The following is an 8192-nucleotide window of genomic DNA, read 5'->3' on the forward strand; positions in this document are numbered from 1 at the left end:
TTTAGTGAATGAAATGTGCTTTGAGAATATCTGTTTCAAGTTAACTGCACCTGTCTTGGTTTGAGCATATTTAGATTATAGTCCTGGGTAATTTCTAACCAATAAGGGCATCTCTTCCCTGATTGGCTTGGAGAATTCGTCTTGGCTGTTCATCACAGGTGTGCGTAATCAATACGGTGATGGAGAAACAGGGAGGAGGCAGCAGAAAGAAAGTGGATATTTGATTTGGTTTTTTAGTCTCAAAATCCTTTTCTCCTTTTGTTTTGATAACATATACTTTCACAAAACCCAGTGGTTATACTTACATAATTTCTGTGATTCTGTGTGTTTGTTAATGAACCTGTGCGTGTGAGCCTTCATTGTGAGAATCTCCAGGCATCCAGAGCTTGGCACCGGTAATGGACTACCCTCTTGCAGACCACACCAAATGATCCTATCTTTCCCAAATTCTTCAACAGGATATTTGTTACTACTGGTTCCGAAAAAAACTCACACAAATGTTTGTTTGGAGGCCCAAGTTACGTAAAAGCAAAACAAAACCATCTGACCTTCTAAGTACCTGTATATAGCAAAGACATAGCAGAAAAGGCTCCATATATCTGAAGTCCACGAACTCTGAGCCAGAGAGCGTCATTCCAGCAATTTTAACACCTAACTGTTTTCTTTGCCATGTTTAAACCTCCATTCCACGATTTCTTTGAATTATTTCTACCAATGAAGTGACTAAACATGAGAATTAAGAGTGCAATTGTTTAAGTGGGCCAACAGTTAAGAACTGTAGAGTTCCACTGTGATAGAATTTTGAGTTCCATTTTTCTTTGTGAATCCATTACTGTTGGTAAAAGACACCACCTCTAAATTGCAATAGGTAGGAATTTACTATAACTGGTTTTGAAGCAGTTTGGGCATGCCTTGTGTGTACACATGTGCTCATATGTCTGTGTAATAGCATGCCCATGTCCTTAGGGCATGTCTAGAGCAAAAGGGACCCAATGGTTTCAATCTCTGTTCTTTTGGTGGTGTGTAAGCCTACTCCTTTCTACTCCCACCAAACGGGACAGGTAATGGGGGTAAGAAGTGATTAGAACCCACCTACAGTCTTTAAGATTAAACTATTCAAAATAAATGTCAAATGTATATTCAATATGTTTCAATATTCATGTCTTGTTCTGGGTCAGAACAGTGTATCAACCATGTGAATTGCACATTGAACAGGCTCCATGGTATATTTAGCTGTGACCTACTGCAGGTGTTGGCACTTTAAGGCTAGCAGGCATGAACAAGCATTTCCCATTGAAAGTCATTTGATCCTTTCCTCCCAATTAAAATGATTACCGCCAAGCTCAAGTTTTGTAAAAAAAAAAAAAAAAAATGAAAAAGGAGAGGCCTGCATTAAGGAGAGGCCTGCATTAAGGAGGAGAGCAGGAAATGGTTCCTACCCCGAGTAGGTAGGCCTACTGCAGGGTTAGTTGTAGTTGGTTGTGGTCTTAGTGAAACAGCCTAGCCTTGGAGTTGGAGTAGTTGGAGTGATTGTGTGAATATTACCCGAATATTGACGGGTATTTCGCACACTGCCATCTCAATATATAGCCTAACATGTAAAAATATAACACTGTACTAGTCGCAAATGTATTTTCCACTAGCTAGTGGTGGTCAATACATTGTAGTGTATTATACTGTAGAGAAACTAGTAAAGTCAACACAGCTTTATGTTACGGCGTAACATGGCAGGCACTGCAGCTCTCGACAATGCATTACTTTAGTCTGGCATTTCTCTTCACTGATTGGTTAGAAAGCTTTCAAAGTAGTGGTCAAGTAAAATAGAGGGAGGGGCTCGTTTTGCATACCTAATAGCCGCGGCTATTAGGTATGCAAAAGCTGCTAATCGTAGCCGCGGCTTAGAGCGTTTAACCGGTCGGTTTCCGTACGGATTCCGGCCGGCGTCCGGCCGGTTTTCCCTTGTACCGCGCCATTCTAGGGCCGTATTATGGCCTTCTTGGCTTTCCATAACCTTGACCCGACTCTCTTCTCCTCATTAGCATTTAAAGCTACAGACACAGAAATGGCACGTTTGTAGAGAGCTCATTGTGGGACTGGCTTAGCCTGGGTAGCCCCGCCCTTTCTTCCGGCGAATTGAGTTCGCCCTGCACAAGGGTCTGGAGAAGAGCAATACATTTTCCATCTGCTTCCGATACGTTTTTGCGGGAGCCAATCACCGAGCTGGGTTTTCCCCTTGGCGCGCTATTGGCTGGTTTAACACAATAATGACAGGGAAGCGACGCCAAGCAGCCAATCGCGTACAGAGTCAGTTGAACTCATGGACCTATTAAGAACTTCAACAGGTTAAACTAGGCCCGTTAATCACGCCTCAAGAAAATGACAGCAGCTTCCCCAGAGACTTGGTCTGGTAATAGCCAGGCTAGTGTTATGTATTGTTTGATTTACTCCCATGACTACGGTCTGTTCTGTCCCGCCTGGATTACCCGTAGTGCCGCTTGTACGCATGCGCAGTTCAATAAAACCTACCGTTAACTCCAAGACTAAAGCGTATCTGTTGACCAGAGTATTTTACATGGTGTCAGAAGTTTTTCAAGAACAGGAACTGTGGGGAAATGGCTTCGTCGCAGTTGGAACATCCCAAAATAGATTGGGGCGCCTCGGATTTGTATCAAGAGTTTTCAAGATTCCGGAGTCACGTAACGTTCGTCTTTGAGGGTCCCCTCTCCGACTTGGCGCCCAAACAACAGGCAGGCTGGCCGGGCACGTGGATCGGGGAGCAAGGCAGGGAGGTTTATAAGACGCTGCCCTGGGAAGACGGAGAAAAGCAAGATCCGTCTAAGGTACTGGACAAATTTGCCAATTATATCAGACCTCGGAAAAATAAGAGGATAGCCAGGCACCATTTCAAACAGAGAAAGCAAGGGCCGACGGAAAGTTTTGATAACTTCCTGAAGGATGTAAGGCTAATTCTGATGGACTGCGAGTATCCTCAGCCTGACGATATGCTCATTGACGCCATAATCTCGGGAGTGAGAGAGAAGCGGGTCCAAGAGCGGCTGCTCGAAAGAGGCGAGAGCCTCACGTTAGACAAAGCCATAGAACTTCCTCAGCAATTCGAATTATCACAAAAACAAATGAAAATAGTTAGAGAGGATAGTAGATAATAGTTAGAGGATTCACAGATGTCAGCGGTGTCTGTTAAACCGAAGCAATTCGTGTCAAGTAAAGCAATGCCCTACAAAGGAAATTCTACTTATCGAAAACAAGCATCGGTCAGCTCGTCAAAAAATTGCACCAAGTGTGGAAAAGACCCACAGCACAAGTGGAACCAAGGAAAGTGTCCAGCAAAAGGCTCTGTTTGTTCCTACTGCCACAAACCGAACCACTGGGTGGCAGTGTGCCACAAGCGTGCAGTAAACACTGTGAGTATTGACTCGGACCAAGACTCACCAGATGATGAGGGAATGCTGAGCATAAATATGATGCAGCCCGAAGACCCCACTGTTGATAAATGGGTGGTCAAATTGGAAATTCTGTCTAATGTAGTGAAATTCAGAATTGATACAGGCGCAAAGTGTAACACATTGACTCTAAATAGCTACCAGTTGCTTGCCCACACAGGTGAGCTGCAGCGCTCTGAGACAGTGCTCCGCTCATACTCCAATCACCGGCTGAAGCCTGTAGCTGCTGTTAATCTACAAGTCAAGTCAAAAAAGTGTAAAGAGACCACAGTGTTTGAAATTGTGGACATTGCTCAAGAGAATGTGCTCATTGGTGCTTCAGCTGAAGCGTTGGGGTTGATTGTGTGCCTTGACTTACTGGAGAGTGATGCAGAGAGGCGCTACACACGAAACCCTGACAATACTGAATCACAGCGTGTTCCTGTTGGACTTCTTGAGTTCCCAGAGCTGACGTGCACCACTGGAACCATGCCAGGTAAATATACCATAAAGCTCGAACCAGGTGCTAAAGGTGTAGTTCATCCTGTACGGAGGCAACCAGCCGCCCTTAGAGGCAAGATACTGGAGAAACTGAATGAAATGGAAGAAGATGGCTACATTACCAAAGTTGAGCAGCCTACTGAGTGGGTGAGTTCCATGGTCGCCGTAGTAAAAAATGGCAAGGTGAGAATCTGCATAGACCCAAGTGACCTAAATCAGCGTTTCTCAACTGGTGGGTCGCGACCCAAAAGTGGGTCGCAGACTCATTTTGAATGGGTCGCGGAGTGTAGGAGAAAAAATAAAATAGCTAAAAATAGTTCCAGTGATAAGGCCATCTGATAAGAGATGAGATTTTAGGTTATTTTTAGTGAGCCGGATAATTTGGATCAGCTCACCAACAAGAGCCGGCTCTTTCGGCTCCCAAACAGCTCTTCAAATGACCACTTATACCTTTTATAATTCAGCCAAATGTAGCCCGTTTTGACATATGATTCCTATGTGTCGGCCTATATATCACTTCAATTACTAAGTTCAGCACTACCTATCTCTGCGAAAGTGGCTTCTCAACTTTGGTCCAGCTCAAGTCCAAGCAGAGGAAGGTTGGACGCTGGACATGACCTGAGAGTAACTCTGTCAAACATCACCCCAGACTTTGAAACTCTTATCAGGAAAAAAGCACATCCCCAACTATCTCATAAGCTTCACTGAATGCTTGTTGAGTAAAAACAATTTGTTTACTAAGCCTACTTGAAGATTATATTTGTGTGATCAGTTATGATGTTCATCTTTTTCATATTCACCTAAATCAGCAGCACGCAGTATTGATTGACCAGTTTCTCATTGCTAGAGAGCTCTGTATGCTGGGATGAAAAAGGTTTTGTTTTTAAGTAAAAAAACATGATGACATTGTGTATGTGTGATAGTGTTTTAGAGAAATAAATTTGCTTGGTTTTAATAAAAATGGGTCGCGACATAATGACCATGAAAAATGTGGGTCCCAAGGCCAGATCAGTTGAGAACCACTGACCTAAATAAAGTCATAAAGAGAGAACATCACCCCATGCGAACCGTAGAGGAGGTTGTCTCAATGATACCAGGTGCTAAAGTCTTCTCAGTCCTAGATGCGAAATCAGGATTTCTGCAGATAGAGTTGGATGAATCATCATCCTTCCTCACAACCTTCAATACACCAATAGGTCGGTTTAGATGGCTTAGACTCCCCTTTGGTATAAAATGCGCGCCTGAAATCTACCAGCGCATCATGGACCAGATGCTCGAGGGCATTGAAGGAGCTGTAAGCGTGATGGACGACATCCTTATAGCTGCCCCCACAGTGCAGGAACACGATGCAATTCTGCACAGAGTGGTCGAGAAAGCTACGAGCTACAACCTGAAGCTTAACTTCAATAAATGCCACATACGCCAGCCTTCTGTGCCATACGTGGGACACCTGATAACAGTTGATGGTCTGAAGCCTGACCCAGCGAAAGTGGAAGCTGTTCAGGGTATGTCGCCACCGTTGGGCTTCGTTACTTACCTGTCGAAGTTCATCCCTAACCTCAGTGAAGTGGATGCGCCGCTGCGCCAGCTCCTAAAGAGAGATGTGGAGTTTGCATGGCAGCCAGCTCAGCAACAGGCGTTTGACAAACTAAAAGAGCTGTGCACACATCCCCCAGTGCTGAAGTATTTTGATCCTGCAAAGCCTGTTGTGATATTCTGTGATGCCAGCAGCAGCGGACTAGGAGCGGTCCTGCTGCAAGAGGATCAGCCCATCGCTTTCTCCTCAAGGTCACTCACTGACGCAGAGACGCGCTATGCGCAAATTGAAAAAGAGACACTCTCCATTGTCCATGCCTGCACTAAGTTCCACAATTACATATTTGGAACACATGTCACAGTGTACAACGATCACAAACCTCTCGAAGACATCTTCAAGAAATCCCTGTTGTCTACACCCATGCGGATTCAGAGAATGCGTCTTCGCTTGCAGTGGTATGATCTCATTGTAAAGTATAGAAGAGGAAAAGACATGGAGCTCCCGGACACACTGTCCAGAGCACAGCTATCGGAGAACACACCAGAGATGGATGGCTTAGAGTGCATCTCCATGCTGAACTTTGTCTCTGTCAGTAATCAGAAATATACAGAACTACAAGTACGCATAAAAAAGAAGAGCTCAGCTGTCTCCAACAGATTATTCAGTGTGGCTGCCCAGAGCACAGGCGTGAGGTGCCTGTTCAGATTCAGCCATATTGGGACTCGAGAAGCCAGCTCGCGTTGTCCGATGGACTCATCTTCAAGGGACTCCGAATAGTAGTACCCCCCACAATGCGTGAGCACATGCTGAGGCTCATACACCAATCACACCTGGGAATAGTGAAAAGCAAACAGCGAGCTCGTGAAGCCCTCTACTGGCCAGTTATGAGTGCCCAAATTGAAGAAGTAGTCAGAAACTGCAGTTTGTGTGCAGATTTTCAAAATAAACTGCCCAGACAACCGCTCAAACCAATGGAAACACCCAACCTTCCCTTTGAGAAAGTAGCATCAGACCTCTTCGAATTCGAAGGGAAACAGTACATACTGCTTGTGGACTACTACTCAAAATTCATTGAAGTGGACGGATTGAGAGACACGCACAGTCGCACTGTCATAGACACACTTAAGGCGCAGTTTGGCAGGCACGGCATCCCTGCAACCATGAGGACCGACAATGGCCCACAGTACTCCTCAGAGGAGTTTAAAGACTTTTGCAAGAGTTACAGCATCCTACGCGTCACGTCTTCCCTGCACACGCCACACTCAAACGGTGGAGCGGAGCGTGCCGTGCAAACTGTGAAGAGGCTCTGGAACAAGGCACCAGACAAACATCTTGCACTACTGGATTACAGGACCACTCCCCTTGAGTCAGTCGGCCTTTCACCAGCTCAGCTGCTTATGGGAAGGAGGCCACGCAACAAGCTGCCTATGGCACGTGAGCTCCTTGCACCGACGGCCTATGACCCACTGAAAGTCAAGCGTCTGTTAGATCAGACTAAGGACAATCAGAAGTACTATCATGACCGCAAGAGAGCAGGCAAACCTCGTGTCGCTCTCAAGCCTGGAGATGAGGTCAGAATGCAGCCTCTTCCTGGTAGCCGCACATGGTCCCCAGCGGTTGTAGTCAGACAGCACAGTGCTCCGCAATCCTATATTGTGGACAGTGGAAACAAGGAGTACCGCCGCAACAGCCAACATCTTCGCACAAGCACTCCAGCCGCCAACCGTCCACGCCACTGGATACTTTCTTCATTTCAAATGCATGAATTATATTTAAGAATGTAATCGACCTGTGATGCAAATCAAGATATTAGTTTATCAGTTTTGTTTAGTAGATTATCAGTCCACATTGGACCACATTTTGGTAGTGCTTACACCAGTTATGACTTGTTTCTGCCTCTACACATAGAGTAGTCACCATAACACCATATAAAGTTTTATTGGTTGGATAAATCAGACCCTGTGGACGTGGCTTCTTTACCATCCTGCCCATACCCACACAGACTGAAGGTTCACCTGGTAAATCAGACCCTGTGGGCGTGGCTTCTTTACCATCCCGCCCACATCGACAGACTGAAGGTTCACCTGGTAAATCAGACACTGTGGGCGTGGCTTCTTTACCATCCCGCCCACACCCTGATATATGGTGTGTTCCAGATTCTTCGGACGCCAGTCTTCTGAGTCGGAAGTCAGGAAATCTCCCACCTTTCTCGCGGCATTTCTTGGAGGCCCACCCCCTTTTTGTCTTCATCTCTCGGAATTCTGAGAGCAGGCCGAGAGCAGTGATGACGCTCTCAACAAAAGTGGCTGCGCCCGTGAAGAGATTTATTTTCTTTGTATATGTACCACGTTGGTTATTGTAATGTTGATTTTTAATGCTCTGACACATTTGATTACATTGTTACTTTATTCCGGTCACCAATTTATGCATTGTACGGTCTTGCTGTGCGTGCAATACAATATAAAGTTGTTTGTTTTCGAGCTGGTTTGCTAAAGAGGCTAATGTAGCTAACAATAAATAACGACTAGCCCATTTCATGACAAAATCGCAAAGTCAAACAGGAACGCTATAAATGCTCCGAGACCAGAAATGAAATGCAACTCGGACAGCTGGTGTCCGAGCATCTGGATCACACCATTACTATGGTTTTACCAGGTAAATCACACCCTGTGTGCTTCTTTACAATCCCGCCCACACCAATTTAGAAGGAAGAT

The sequence above is a fragment of the Pollachius pollachius genome (genome assembly GCF_949987615.1).
Source record: "Pollachius pollachius genome assembly, chromosome: 18".
NCBI lineage: Eukaryota > Metazoa > Chordata > Actinopteri > Gadiformes > Gadidae > Pollachius > Pollachius pollachius.